Source organism: Netta rufina (assembly GCF_964035555.1).
Source record: "Netta rufina genome assembly, chromosome: 3".
NCBI classification, from domain to species: Eukaryota; Metazoa; Chordata; class Aves; order Anseriformes; family Anatidae; genus Netta; species Netta rufina.
Window position 1 is genome coordinate 53,687,300 of NC_140125.1, and position 15,531 is coordinate 53,702,830.

The window sequence follows — 15,531 nt, forward strand, 5'->3', positions numbered from 1 at the left end:
CTCGCTGTCTACTCATGTCAACTGCTTGCCTGTGAGGCTCTTACAGGAGACGGTGTTGAAAACCCTCCTGGAATCCAGGCTGACAATAACCACTGCTCTCCCCTTGTCTACCAAGCCAGTTCTTTCATCATGGGAGGTTATCAGGGTAGTCAAACATGACAGCTCCTTGGTGAATCCATGCTGACTGCTCTTGATTACCTTTGTGTCCTTGATGTGCCTGGAAATGGTTTCCAGGGTTAGTCATACATACGTGTATAAGACATACACAAACGACCCATTAACATGAATGGTGTGAAATTGCATGTAGGATCCTGGTACTGTTCATCTTATTGAAGCTCATTCATTAAGAGTTAGCCTACAATAGTGTTTTAGGGAATATCTTTTCAACCTGTGTAATCCTTTGAACATGTAGCGTTAGCATGCTCCCCATAAAAGACTATGGAGTGAATGGGGAAAAACAGAATTTCACCTCTTTCGATGTTTTCTGTGACCCAACGTGGTTAAAGTAAATTAAAAAGGCACAGATTTTGACTGGCTTTTGAGTATCCAGGTGGTCTTTTTTCTGAACAGTGCCAAACTGTCAGATACAGGTAGAAATTAACCTCAAAGGACATGGCTAATGTGATCTTTAACTGATACTGGAGATCTACTGAGGTTCTCCAGCTTTTAAATTGAAGTATTTCATTGGTTTAGGATGAGTGAGGGGAGGCCATAAGGGCACTACTTGGCTCCCTGTGCCTCAGGACATGCTTTAAAACAACTGCTTTTCTAAGCACTACAACCATTTTGTATGTGACCTGGAAGAGCAGTTGAATTATTATTGTTTTGAGGAATGCTGCTGTGATTCTTGCACAGGCAAGCATTGTAGCAAGGATAGACTGAACATTGTTTGGTGTGTTCTATCAGATGATCTGTTAAGAGTATTTCAATTTTGAATTAGTACAGCTTGAAGCGTGTTTCAGGCAAGTTTATGATGAGAAATCGGATACCTTGGCTTCCTGCTTGTGTCATGCTGACAGGTGTACTGGTCAGGGCAAAACCTGCAGACTTTCTCCTCTCCAGGACCCAGCCTGACTATTTCAAATAGCAGTCGAGTTAGAATACTCATAAACTTCAAGTAGAGTTACTTACTCAAGCAGCATCTTTTTTTCCTGTGTAAAATGCTTCCCCTGAGTTTATAATAAAATTCGGTACTTTGCATTAGTGTTTCACAGAAGTTAGAAGCCCCTACTCTTGTACATGGCATAAAATAACTGTAGCAAATGACTGTATTTGACATGTTACGTTAAATATACTCTCACAGTGAAACTCGGCCATGTGATATAAGAACTCAGCAGTAAAATAATGCCATTAAAAAGTTGTTGTCATCTATAAAGACCAGTAACTAGAGTAAAGTATAATTTGTCAGTGCATTGCACAAATGTCTGATGCAAATGAAGGTTGAGCTTCAGGAATACTGAACTGCATCTGAAGTCAGGGAGACTTCATTTTTATGAATGAGTTTCTCTATTCTCACTCCAGATGTGACATATTTTAAATCATCCCTTCTAGTTGAAGTCTGTCTTCTGTCTCCTCTCCATGCGGTTTGTTGCCTGACTCCTTTATTTATTTATTTATTTATTAAGACTCCTCAGTCAAGCCTTTGTACCCAGAAAGTCCTGCTCTCTGCAGTCTACTGCCTGTAGTCTTCTTCACAACCACCTATCATCATTTTTTTCTGTGTAATCCCATCCTCATCAGTCCATGGTGTCGCATTTCCTCATGTGATTTATCACTTCTTGATCTTTCTTTTTTCCATGTTCTTAGTCTCTGCTGCCTCCAGGTCTCTCCCCACAGTTCCCTTCCAGATCTGAAGATGCTCTCTCAAACAGCTTGTCACAGCTTGTCAGTCTTTTTGCCAGGCCCATCATTGTTCTCCTCTGTCTATACCTCAGCTTCTCACTAGGTTTTTCTTTTCTCCTGACATCATTTTCATCATTCCAAATTTTTCTGCCCTCTAAGTTATGCTGATATTCAGTCTACATCTCCTGGTGTCCATCAGGCTTCAGTCCTATTTTCTCCTTCCCACCTTTCTGTAGGACTCCACTGTGTCTCCTCTGGCCTGGAACTGCACAGCATGCTTCTCCGTGTTGCAGAACACTTGCAGAGGTTCACTGAGACACAGGAACAATCTTTTTCCTGTTCTTTCTTCATAGGAGCAGATCTGAACCAGATGTGGCTTTTAGCATCCAAGAATGGCAGTTGCTGATGAAGAGCTAGTGAGTCCTGAGCTGAAACACACAAAGGATCTTTGCTAAAAGTTCCTATTGGGAAAACATGAATTTGAGGGGTTTCACTCCCCACCCCTCCATCTATGTTCAACTTCAGGGAGGTTTTCACAATGGCAGCAAAAGCCATACTCTGAAACAGAGTCTCCATTATGCTCCCATCTGCTACTGCCCCTCCTTGAAATGCCAGGGGATGTTGCATGTCCCTGCTAGTCAGCCTGGGGGTGCTCGTCTTCTTAGAGGGGAAAGGTCAACAAAATTTTTCAACATGAGCAGAAAAGTGTGCTTTCAGTTCTTTCTGAAAAAGGCCTGGGGGTATTCTCTTCCTGAAATTGCCTAAAACAACTCAGCAAGGAGGCAGGCTTCTGGTGTAGAAAGCTTTATCCAAGGTGAGCAAATTTGACAAAGTTACATCCTCCTTGCAGGATGGGGCGAAGCCTTGTAAAGGGAAATATTGGAAGTCTGACGGTGTTGTGGCACCAAAGGAGGCTCCAAGGAGGCTCTGCTGGGAGGAAGTCAGTATCGGAGTTTTATTGTTCCAAGTTTCCTGCCACCTTGTTCTGCATTTAGAGGATATCTCTTTCTACAATTCAGGCAATTAGTTTAAAAAAAAAAAAAAAAAAGAAAAAAAAAAAGGGGCAAACAAACAAAAAACCAAAACACTTAAGACTGCAGTGTGCTCATTGTCACTTCTTGTGGTGTGTCAATAGAAGTATAGCTGCTGGGTTGTTTGTTGGATAGCATAGCTCTAAGAAACTTAATTCCTCTTATCAGGTAGGAATCATGATACAGCTAATGCAGCTGCAAAAGTTTGTTCCCACATTATCCTCAATCTCCCTGTTTGCAATCTCTTTTATTAAGGCCGCTAACTTACATGCCTGAGGACAGTGCCTACAGATTACTGACATAAATTGCAAGTGTTATTGGAGGAGAACCTTTGTTTTGTAGCATTCTGGCACCCATCAAATAAAAGAACTGGTTCTTATTAGCACTGTCCTTTCTGAGCATTTTGTAGATGAGAAGTTTCAGAGTGCTTCAAGAAGTTTCAGAGTGCTTTACTGAAGACTACTGAGAAGGTTACCTGTGGTGTGAGAGGATGAACTGGTCCCTCTTGTATAAGCAACCTGAATTTTGAGGCATTACTGTAATCAGCAGGTAGTAATGATGGCATTCTGAATTTTTCATCGTTTTTATTTCATCCTTTTTAGGGAGCAGTGATGTGTGGCCTCACAATTAATGGTGTTCCCAGCCCTCCCCCCCCCCCCCAGTTCATTAAGGCCAGAAGTTAGCATATGACATATATGACATCAGTGGTTGTAAAGCAGGGGAACAACACTTTAGCTGCATGCATAAGCACTGCTGTTTTGCAAGTATGGTCCATCTGACAAAGATTGCTGACATGCTTCATTTATTTGTCTTAAATCTCCAGCACAAAAGAGAGAGCGCAGGTGTTGGGTGCATGATTTTTAACCAGTTTACTTTAATTTCCTCATTAATAGCATGATGATTTTGAAACAGGCTCTCCTTCTTGGTGGGACCGGCTGCAGAGCATATCCCATACAGAATGCAAAGTTCAGATTTAATTCAGTTCAGATTTGAATGTTCAGAGTGAGATTCTTCCTTCTTTGAAATTTGTCTTGCTATGACTTTAAAGAGTAGATAAACACAGATTGGTTTACTTTTAGCACTTACACTGTTCTTTCTGACTAGGAGTCGGTCCTTAATGCTTTGAGAAAATCTGGATGAGCAATTTAAATTACCTGCAAAGCAAATATTGTGATAGTGGCAGTGATAACTTTAACTGTGGTTAGTGTTCCTTTGAGCTGATGAATTTTCCCACCGCTTGCTTCTCATCCATGAAGGAAAGGCTGTGTCAAATTCAGATTGACCTCAGGGAAAGCATGGCTAAAAAGCAAGGAAAGTATTTTCCAGTAATATTGAGATATGATAGCTGAAACTAAATTGTGCTTGACTATCTCAGTGCATATCTAAAAGACCTTCTTTACGTCAGCCTAGTTTATCCAGAGTTACATCAATATAAATTGGAGCAGAAAACGTTCCACTTAAAAATCAGTAATAAATTTGAAGGCAGCTCTATTGGAGAATCCAATGTGTTGTCTTTTTTTTCTGGATTTGTTGTCTGCAGATCAAGACCATTTTCTCCACTGGAGATTGCTGAAAGGTGAGGTATCTAGTAGCAACACCAGGTATGTTACCGAACAGGTGTAAAAAAAAACAAAACTGTTCTGGCTACCTTTGAGAAATATTTATGGTTAATAAGACAAGACTACTCTTTTCTGAGGCAGTAGGACTGTCCAGTTTTCCAGGTGGACATCTTGCTTCCTGGGTGTGAGCCATATTAAACATCCTGGAGCATCCAAAAATGATGGAAGTATACACTAAATATTGTTCATATTTGTGTTTTAAATAATCTAAGATGAAGTTGTTTCTGAAACTCCAAGATCTTGAACAAAAATATTTTGCCAGCTATGTATGTGGGATCGTATGCACCCTGAAAAGAAACCATACCAAAACCAAATGCAAACAAAACCTAGAACTTGTTTTTCTGGGCATGTGAGAAGCATTCTGGGTTTTGGAAAAAAAGTTTGTTTCTAGTTGTATAGTAGGAATATAGTGTTGTGAACAACCAGAAGTAACCTAGCTTACATGGTGAGAGGGAAGTGCTCGTATTGTGACAGGGAGCCGTTTGTATACAAACCTCATACAAAATATGTAAAATCATGATTAAATATATAGATGCGTGTTTTTTCTTAGCTGCATTATCACTGCACAGTCTTAATTCTGCTAGTAATATTCATTAATATCCTTTATCCAGAAGATATATAAAAATACTTTATTCTGAGTATTTGAAAGGTGCTGGATAAAACGTCAGTATTGCCTTGTGTTTTCTGCACCTGAACTTGACATCTAGCTTTTATCTTAGTCCAAGGCTGTAGAAACTTTTTGAGTCAGAGACCCATTGCAGAGCCTTAGTGTATGGATGGGCTGTGTGCATCATGGCAGTACAAGTATATAGCTGTAACTTTGTGTTGTAGGTCAGCTCTGCTTGGACAGCACAAAAAAGTGAGTTAGGCTGTGGTTCTAAATGAGGTGTCAGTAAATGCACTGTGAGTTTTTTCTATGCTGTGGGTGGAAGATGAGCAGCAGTGATAGCTGCTGCTGTGCCAGCAAGCTAAAGAATGGCTGAAAAGCCTGACTGCAGCTGCTGGTGGACTCGTCTTTCAGCAGTGGATACATCTCTGGGCTCTGCTGTCTGCAGCCTCCTGTATGCTTTCTAAATGCTTACAAAGATGATTACAAAGATGATTAAGGGATTGGAGCATCTGTCCCAGGAGGAAAGACTAAGCGAGCCGGGCCTGTTTAGCCAAGAGAAGAGAAGATTGAGAGGGGATCTCATCAATCTCTACAAATACCTGAGGGGGCCATGTAAAGATGATGGGGCCAAACTCTTCTTAGTGGTGGCCAGTGACAGGGCAAGGGGTAATAGGTATAAATTAAACCACAGGAGGTTTCATTGCTGTATGAGGAAGAACTTCTTTACAGTTCAGGAGACAGAGCACTGGAACAGGCTACCCAGAGAGGTGGTGGAGTCTCCTTCTCAGGAGATACTCAAAACCTGCCCAGATGCCATCCTGCATAATATGCTCTGGCTGACCCTGCTTGAGCAAGGGGGTTGAACTAGGTGATCTCTGGAGGTCCCTTCCAACCTCAACAATTCTGTGATTCTGTAAATGCAAATGAATAAAATAAAAGGGTGAAAATTAATCTTCTGTTCTGGAAAGCTCTATTCTTTTCATTTTGGAGGGGGGAGGTAAGAAAAGGTTAAATAGAGAATGCACAGTTTAGGAGCGCGTGTGGTCTGCAAAGGAACCTCAGCATGAAACTTTGTTCCTCTAACAAGACTGAGGCTGGACCATGAGGTTATATTACTCTTCAGTGAGATGTGTAGAGCCCTGTTGTCATTTAGAAAGTTACAAAAGATGGCCCTGTTAACCTCTGCCTTGTGGCTGCCATTTGCTCACTGTCAGTGGATGGGGAGCTCTGAAGAGCAGCATGGTGGCTCCAGGCAAGAAAGCCTGGCAAGGGTAGGCAGCACAACTGGGAGGAGTAGGGATGAGAGCTGAGAGGCAGGGAAGAGGAGTTGTGGGCTTATGCTGCTAAGTTCTCAGTAAATATTTAAGTGCTTAATAAGATGATGTATTTTTTTTTTGCACAATGAGTGGGATTTCTGTAAAGGAATTCTGAAATTTGGAAGCGATATATTAAATTGAAACTAACTACTGAGACTGCCGCCAGCCCATGGTTTCTGGAATTTTAATAACTTATTATGACCATTTCCCTTCTGGTCCATGAAAATATTTGAGCATTTTTAATTTGTTTTATCATCATTATTAAACATTACTTATTGGTGAACTGTGTTCTTCTAGTAACCCATGCCCTTTAAACCTGAAGGCTTAACAGACCGCATAGCACTCTTTTTTCCTTCTCACCACTCCCATGGATTAAGGTGTGGTGCTAGTTGCAATTTTTTGTGGTTTCATGAGAAGACCATTTTGCAAATAAGATACTTTCTTACATTTTCAGTTGGAAACCACCCACTGTTATAACCTTCCACTTCATTGCTGTTCATATATTACTGATAAAATCTATCAATAAATCTCTGGGAATCGTGTGGTTACTAAGGTTAAGATAAATGCATGTTTAGGATGTGTGCACATTTTCTTCATCATGCTGGGTTTGCATTTTCATTCTTTGGAAAACAGACTGTTGCAGTTTCCCTTCTTGTGTTTTAAAATTAATATTTCTCTTTTGGAATGCCTCATTTAACTAGCAGGGATATCAAGATCACCTTAAAAAATTGGCAACAGTCATTTACTGTACAAACTGAGGACAGCTTATGTAACAGGCAATAGTCAACAGGATAAGATTTAGGCTCCTTTCCCAGCTGTGTCCCACATTCAAGGACTAAATACACCTTATAAAATTTCTGCGCTTCACTTGACACTGGTTTAATAAGGTTATAGTCAAACAGAGTAAGCACTGTTGTGAGGAATAACGTAAATATCCAGAAGAACTTTGAGTTTCTTTTTTTAGAATTCGTAATCATTGCACATCTTTAGATGATACTTTCTTTAAAAAAAACAAAACAAAACAAAACAAAAAACAAACAAACAAAAAACACTAGTTTTTTGAGTGCTGCTGCTGATTTATTCTGATGATGTCAAGCCTCAATTGTAGACTTTGATACAGAAGTTTGCAGAGTACTTACTTCATCTGCCTAGCGACTACAAACCATTTGACATCCTAACTGCTGGTTAATGTTTTCATTTGTCTTTCCTTACTATTGTAGCTTATTTCTTCTATTTCCTTATATCTTTAGGAAGCCAGTTGGATGGGGGCCTCACATAGCTCTTCAATGACATGTCAGTAAACTACTGATAGCATTTGTTATCATCCCATGATCTCCATCTGCTCTCTGAATTTATGTCTTATCATACCTCTGAGTAGCAATTCTTAGTGCCAGCTTCTGGGCAAAATTCCTGTAGCTGTGATTTATCAGTTGGTGCTTGCTGATACCCGAAGATAAACATGGAACGTGGTTTTAATCAGTGGGTTACGACTTCAATAAGTTAATGTGCTGAAGTGTGTAAGTGGCATTACATGTGAGTTTCTGTTCCCAGTGACTTACCCATATCATCTTCAGAGATGATGGACGATTTAGGGGACTTGTCTGTGCATGATCCATGAATCCCAGTTTCACATTATGAGTGCTTTTAGCGCATCCCTATCAAATTACACCTTGATTTAATTGACAGACTGCCTTCCAGGGTGTCTTTTTAGGATGGGAGATTTTGGCATGAAATACCTGCAGGTGAACAGGGGAATATTATTAAACTTCGATTGTATTTCATTCAAGCAAAAATTCTCCTCTGCTAAGAAGGCAAAATCCATGAAAACAGTCTATCCTTGAGGTCCTGCAACCAGGTCTCCTGATTCTTGCACTGTTGACATTGACATGCCCTAGAAATTTTCAGACGTTATATGCAGCCCTGTGCATGTTTATGGGCACAACTGCTCACAGGCAGTCAAAACCAACGAGTGAGCATGTTTTAGAGGTGCAAGGCATAGTGTTAGGACTCAGGAATTCGTCACAGCTAATTTTGGCTGACACGTACTCCCACTGTGGCTTTCCATGCATGCAGAAGAAGCCAAGGCAACCTACCAGAGGTCACTACTTCCCGTCCTTAGTATCTGCAAATGAGGCGGTGTTGTAACATCTATAAGATGAGGGAGGGAGGCATGTTGGTTGTAGAAAATCTGTTGCTTGAGAATAGTGATGTGAGGGAAAAAAATACCCTTCTTTTGTTCTGTAGGTGAAAGTTGATACAATGCTCTGTAAACATCCTATCCTGTAGACCCCTAACTGTGGAAAATGCAAGAAGTCTGTCATGGTCACCTTACTCTGCAGTGTTGAACAGTGGAAAGAAAACTGAAATGCGCTTCTCTATTTTTAGTCTTTCTTCATATCATGTTCTCACGAGTGCTCTCCCCATCAATCTTTGCCCTGCTGCATGCAGTCAGTGGGCAGTATCGTCTTACTGGATCACCACGCCGGCTTTACTGCTGTAATCTGTAGGCTGTAAGCCGGCTGCATGTGTGAATTGGCTACGCCGAGGAAGCTGGCCATAAACAACGGTGAGTTTATACAGCTTCCTCCACCACCTCCATCCACATGGTGACTGGGGAGAGGACTGATATCAGCAGGGCAGCATCCTGCCACTTCAGAGACTGCTGTTCTGCGTGAAAATCAGAGAGGAAGGGGATCAGTCACACACCACACGTAGTAATGGATTGTATAAAACATGGGGTTTACTTCTACCATTCCTCTTCAGAGGCTTGCTGGCTGTTTGCGGTGGGATATATTCTCCTTGCCCTTCTCCCCTGACAGCAGGGTTAGATTGCTTCCAGCATGGGGGCGGCTGCGTGGGAGCCCACGGACAAGGCTGTGGGGAGCTGAGATCCCCACAATGGCAGGGCTCTCTCTCCCAGCATGAAGTGTCAGTTTTACATTCAAAGTCCTAGGGTACATGAAGGGAAATAAGGGAATAGGAGGTACCCGGCACCCAGGAACTTTCTGCTCTCTTTGCTGGCATGAGCAGAGGAGGCTGTGTGGCTTTGCTTAGAGCTCTGAGCCCGGGTTTTCCTCACACAGCCCCTGGCTCTGGTGGTCACCTGGTGGCAGGGCTGTGCCCTGCTGTGCTTAGCCCCAGGCAGGCGCTGTCTTTTCAGACCTGTTCATGCTTTGGCCTATGTCTGGATTTGTCTGCTTCAGATATCTGTAAAAATACTGCTACTAATAAAAGTCTTCACTTTCTGCTTAAAGTACATGTAGAAGGTAGAAAGATATGCTCACAGAAATTTCCTTTTTTATTTAATTCCATTTTTGCATGTAGAGAAGTCCGCTATATGGTGGACAGTACAAGATTTTGTTTTATTTTTTTTAAAGTTTGATTTACTGGTGACATTAATATGTAACATCTGTGGCAGAAATAAAGTGCAGGGTTTTATAGTAATCAAACTGCATCTACAGTTAAAAAAAAAAAAAAAAGGCTTATATTAATGAAATATAAGTATTTATCTGTATGACATCGTATGACAACATGACTGTGTTGCTTACAGCCTAGGATAGTGGTTGTGTTACTCATGGGAGGTGCAGATACCTTCTGCAAGCTAGCAAATCCTCACCATCCCAGAAAAAAAATTGAAAAGTTACTACTTTCTCTGTTGAATCAAACAGGTAATGCATTGAAGCACAGCTGCTGCTGCTCCTGCTTCTCCGGCAGAGGAACTCCCGAAGCAGGGAGTTAGGGTGCTAATTATCTTGGTGGGTATGGGTTCCTGTCTTCCAAGTGAGAACATGTTAGGCTCTCTGGTGAGGCTAAAGAGAGCAAGGGCTTTGAAAAGGGACTGGCAGCTGAGAAATAGTTTTAAGAGCAATTGAGCAAACATTTTTTCACTCACAGAATAGAAAGAGGATTTCAGACAAAATGAAATTTCCTACAGATACGTGACCCTTTGCAGAGAATAAAGTGGAAGAACATGGAAGACAGAAAATGAAGGGAAGAAAGCAGTCCGAAAAGTGTTAATTTTGGCTGCATGAAAAGTTTTGCTACAGGGGTCTCCAGGTAAACCACTGTGCAGATTACGAGACCCACACTAAAATAATGGATTTATCATCTTCTATCACAGAAAGTAATAGCAATAATGATAGTGATGTGCTTTAAGGAGAAATATTGACAGGAGGCCTTGATATGGCAAGGAGAGGGCTTTGATTTAAATCTCTAAGTCCTCAGCCAGATGTAGCCAAAGGAAGCAGGTTGAGAAGGCAACATAGGGATTGTTTCCAAGTGCACCTTCTCTCTGCAGGTTACAGCTGTACTTTCAGTAATTGAGAAGAGCTGCTCTGACATGCACTGTGTCCTCGGCCACCTGTCGTGGATAGTATGCTGTTTCCCCACAAGGCATCAGACAATGCTTCTGTACTTACCAGATAAATCCACAAATGAAGTAAATAATAATAAAAAGGAATAGAAAAAAAAATCAGGCAAAAGGGGCATCGGTAGAGATTATAATTACCTCTGTAATCAGCAGCATGGAGCATGTTCTAGCAGTTACTGTTGTACAGCAGCAGTTGCCCAACCTTCTCTTTGGCTACAAGGATGAGCTGTGGTTTGGTCAGCGTGGCTCTAGCTAGCAGGCTACAACTGGGATCCAGTTTGCAGCGTGTTTTCTTTCTGGCCCACAGACTTTCCCTCAAAGCAGTGTGGGAACATAATGCCGGCAGCCCAGGCTGCTGATGCATGTCAGTGGCTCCTCTTGTCCACAACCAGCTGATCTGCGCCGTTTGTCATCATGTTGGGTAGAGGGCAGTTGGGCAAATGACATGCTCAGGGGGTTGGTATAGCATCCAGGAGAAGGGGCTGCCTTTCTGGTAGTACAGAAGTAGGGAATATCAGAAAACTGGGGTCTGAGCAATGGTATTGTGCAACCTGGATGCAGGTCCAGCTTGATTTAATAATGAATGTTCCTCCTCCTGCTGCAGCATGAGACGTCACTGGAGTTTTGATGAGTACCTGGTTTTAGGCGTTTTTTGGTCAGAGACTGAGTTTTCTTGGTGAAAGTACTCAACTTTTGAGTCAAGTACATGTTGTTGAAGTCTAAAGATGTACAGCAGCCTTGCGTTCTCCTTCAGCCTGTGTTTAGGCACTGGAATACAAAGATTTTTTTATTGTTACTTTTTCCTGTTATTGATATTTATTCAGATTTACAGTATTTCATGTGTCTGCCATTTGGTAAAGGTGTGCACATGCAACAGCACTACTCCTTCAACATTCTTGCTTATCTCTAATGATTTTCATACGTGCAGATTCCTGCTCTATAGAGGATATATTTGATATATAGAGAAGATATAATTGTTTCTTTCAGGGCAGGAAAAAATATTTTACAAGGTAATGTCACTTTTACCCACATTAACATTACTATGTTAACATTTCTAATTTTAACATGTAATTTTAACATTACCACATTAATGTCTGGCAATAAACAATTTATTTAAACAATAATATTTATTATTGTTTAGCTTTTATTATGTTTTTAAAGCTAAGCGGGGGCCTGTTTTCAAAGGATAATAATATAGGTGTCTAGATGAAAACGTCCCATGTGAATTTGCATTTCGTTTCTGACCTTTGGCCATGGAAAAAAAAAATAGTTTCAATCAATCTGTAAAGAACTTTTTGCTCATTTTGTTCTTTTCTTGACAGTTTTCTCTCATTTCCAATTCGTACAATTACTGTTTTATCCTCAGAGGTTAGTGTTGTCATCATTTTGTTCCTCTGGAGATCCTTCTCAGGTGATTGCAGAGGAGGAGGCAGTCATCAGATGCGAAGCTCCTAACAGACATTCTTCCCGATAGACTCGGAGCGATGAAAGACAAATGGGGAGAATGTCAAACCCAGCGAGGGCGGCAGAGCCATTCGGCAAGCCTCTTCTAGTCTGTGGAGAGATTCAGGAAATAGGGTGGAAAAATTGTGCAATGTGATTAGAATAAACCTTGCTCCATAAATCAATCTAAAGAGACCAGCATTTATTTTTGTTTCTCTTATAAAGTAAGCTAAATGTTTTGCTCTAACTGCAGAGAAGCAATAAAACACCAGTGAAGGCAAAGGTTATAAACAAATCATTCGGTGCTGACAGAAGGTCCGTAGATGCTGACAAGAAACAAATAAAGCGAATAAGCCCGGTGCTCTGTTCTGATAAATTTTGTTGATTTCTGCACCGTGTCATTATGGCTGCAGCCTGCTCTGTTATCTCCTAGCTCCAAACCTTTCATTATGGCTTCAGATGATAACAGCTGTTGATATGCTGCAGGAGGTTGCAGTGACTACCATGGGGGTAAAGTACCACTTGCTAAGAAATAATTAGGAAAAGCCCCATGGCGGGGTAGCTTTGATCTGCTCCTGCTGTTGTCCTTGCAGAAGGCTATATGCCGATACTGCATCAGTTTCCCGGATGAGTTCATGAAACTTTATGAGAGCACACATACTCTATAAAGCAATATAACCAGAAAGGTCCCACTTGCTGTGTCACTGCAAGCCACGTGCTGCTGCTGCAGCGTGCCCGGACTTTGTCAGACCGCTTTGTGAGTATGGGCCTGCAACCGCCATCCTCGCATCCGAGCATTTTTAATGAAGAACCGTCTCCCTTTACCCTCAGTAAGCAAAAACCCAGCCATTTGTTTCAAGTTTGTTTCTGATCTGATGCTGGGAGGACATGGAGGCTAGAGGTGCAGTCTCGGGGAACTTTTCGCAGCAGAGAGCACAAGCTGTGCGTGCGTGGGATAACCTGATCCTGGCACATGCTGCTGGAATGCTGGAAAACTGCCAAAGCACCTGCAGGCTTTTTCTTGGCAGGAGCCTTAGAAAGGGCCCGGTTCCTTATTTCTTGCTAAAAGTTGGTAAAAGACTGAGAAAAATGTACATGTACATATGTGGAGAAAAATGGGATTGGAGGACAAAAGGAGCATATAGGAGGTTATGCTTTTAAAACTGTCTACAATACTGGGGAAAAAAAAAGACTTTGGACTGTTTTTTGTTTGTTTGTTTGTTTGTTTTTTAAGAAACCCGTTCTGAGATGGAGTTTGAAAGAAACTCCTCTTTATTCAATAAACAGGCTGTGTGGAGTTACTTGAGAGTTGGAGTTACTGTGAGATTTCCATTCCTCTGTAACACACCACACCACACTAGCTAAGGATGCTACAGTGCTCCTGCAATGCTCAAATGTTTTTGGAGAATCACGGCTCCACTGGAGCTTTTGTTCTTCACTGTTAAATGTACATTTGTATTAGTGGACAGAAAAAGTTATTTATTACTGTCATTGGAATAGCCCTGAAACTATCATCTACTGCCTTTGAGCTAGCATACTACATGCTGCAATCTGGCCTGCCTCACCAGAATTCCCAAACCTTTTACTCATCTACAGCTTATGAGTATAAATGAATATTATTAAAATGAATATCTGAGTATAAATGAAATGAAAACAAATTCAGGCAGTCCCAGGGATGCCATTCCAATGGCTTACTGCACAAATGCATTTCAAGGACAGGCTGGGACTAGGAGGCTGCAAGAAGGTACAGTACAGATGTCCATCACAGAAGAGATGAGAAGGCTTTCTGGGATGTGCCTACTTGCTTGCCCACTGCTGCTTGTTGTTGTTCTTAAAGACACTGAAGTTGCATTTGAATATGCTTGTTTTCTTCCTGTTGGAAAAAAAAAAAAAAACAATAAAAACAAACAAACAAACAACAACAACAAAACTCTTTTTTTTTTTTTTTTTTTGGTGGTGATGAGGGGTAGATTTAATTTGGTAACCAAATACCAAATGTGGATTATTGAGTGTTAGGACTAGGACCTGTGACTCTGCTTACACCATCTCAGTTGCAAAGAACATGGGGATAGAGAATTGAGTGCTGTAATTCATAACCATCCTAACAAGAGCATCTAAAATCCAAAGGTCAGATCAATGTCTGATCCAAACCCTTTGTCGTCTTTGGATTTTCGGAGAATGAATCTTGTCCAGTGCATGTGTTGTGTAATATTTTTTTCTTTATGACTCTGGCACGCAGTTGCATCTTAGAAGTTTTCATGGTCTAGTTGACGTTTCACAGGGTTCCTTCCTTGCCGAGCAGTGGAATGCCGTGTTGCTTTTGGTGGGTTGCCACACCGCGTTGTCTAACCCCAGGCTAAGGGATTTTATTTATTTTTATTTCACATTGTTTCAGCTGTTTTCACTTTTCTTTTATTGTTTTCCATCCTCTAGCAGAATTTCTTCATGGATGTGGCAGCACATTGGGTTTCTTGGTTTATGAGTTGAAGTTAGTTAAAAAGCCCAGTGGATTTGTTTGCCCTTAGCTGAGGAAATTTTAACACTGAAGCAGCAATGGGATGAAAGGTGATGCTTTGGGAGCTGAGCTCTTATCAAAATGGGGGAGAAATGGGAAAGTTGTTCTGCTAGAACAATGCTGGCCTGATCTTTTTTCTAGTTCTCTTGTTCCTATTCAGTTGAAGTCATTGGATGAGACACTCTTGTAAATGTGAAAGTATTTGCTAAAGTCTTTGCTAAAACATATACCACAGTAGTTTGCAATGTAACTGTACGTTTGGTTAAATTGCATGTGTGTATATACTCTGGGATCTTCTGTCCTCTACAATCTCTGTGTTGTGTGTGTTTGTTTTTTTCCAGCTACGGTTTTAAAAGATTTTTTTTTGGTAGTTTTTGCTTTTCTGAGCCCTTGTTGTTTCTATGTTTTCAGTTCTTGATTATATAGGTTTTCTGTTACTAAGACTATTAAATGACATTCTTCATTTTTTTTTGTACATATTTTTGTACATTTTTTTTTTTTGTCTCTGAGCCAGTTAAATGATCAATTAAGCTGTCACTGTGAATGAAATCTGAATACATTTGTATATCAGTAGCAAGAGAAATGTTGGCTGTCCAGTCTAAGGACTATAACTTAGCATTCAGTCTTCTGTTATTTTCTTGGTTTCAGTGAACAGGTAAGTACTGTTACCTTTCATAATAGAATGACTGTTCACAGTGAGGCTACTGAAGGGTTTACTGTAATAATAATGTGAAACTGATATGAAGGAACTCATCTTGAACAATAAAAGGTAGCTCCATTTACTGA

The 15,531-nt window shown here is 40.9% G+C and overlaps 1 protein-coding gene across 2 annotated transcripts in view; it reads left to right on the top strand.

The window, feature by feature from the left end:
* The window catches only part of PLEKHG1 (pleckstrin homology and RhoGEF domain containing G1), a 136,690-nt gene that overhangs the window by 88,589 nt on the left and 32,570 nt on the right, over positions 1–15,531 (top strand). The window lies entirely within an intron of this gene.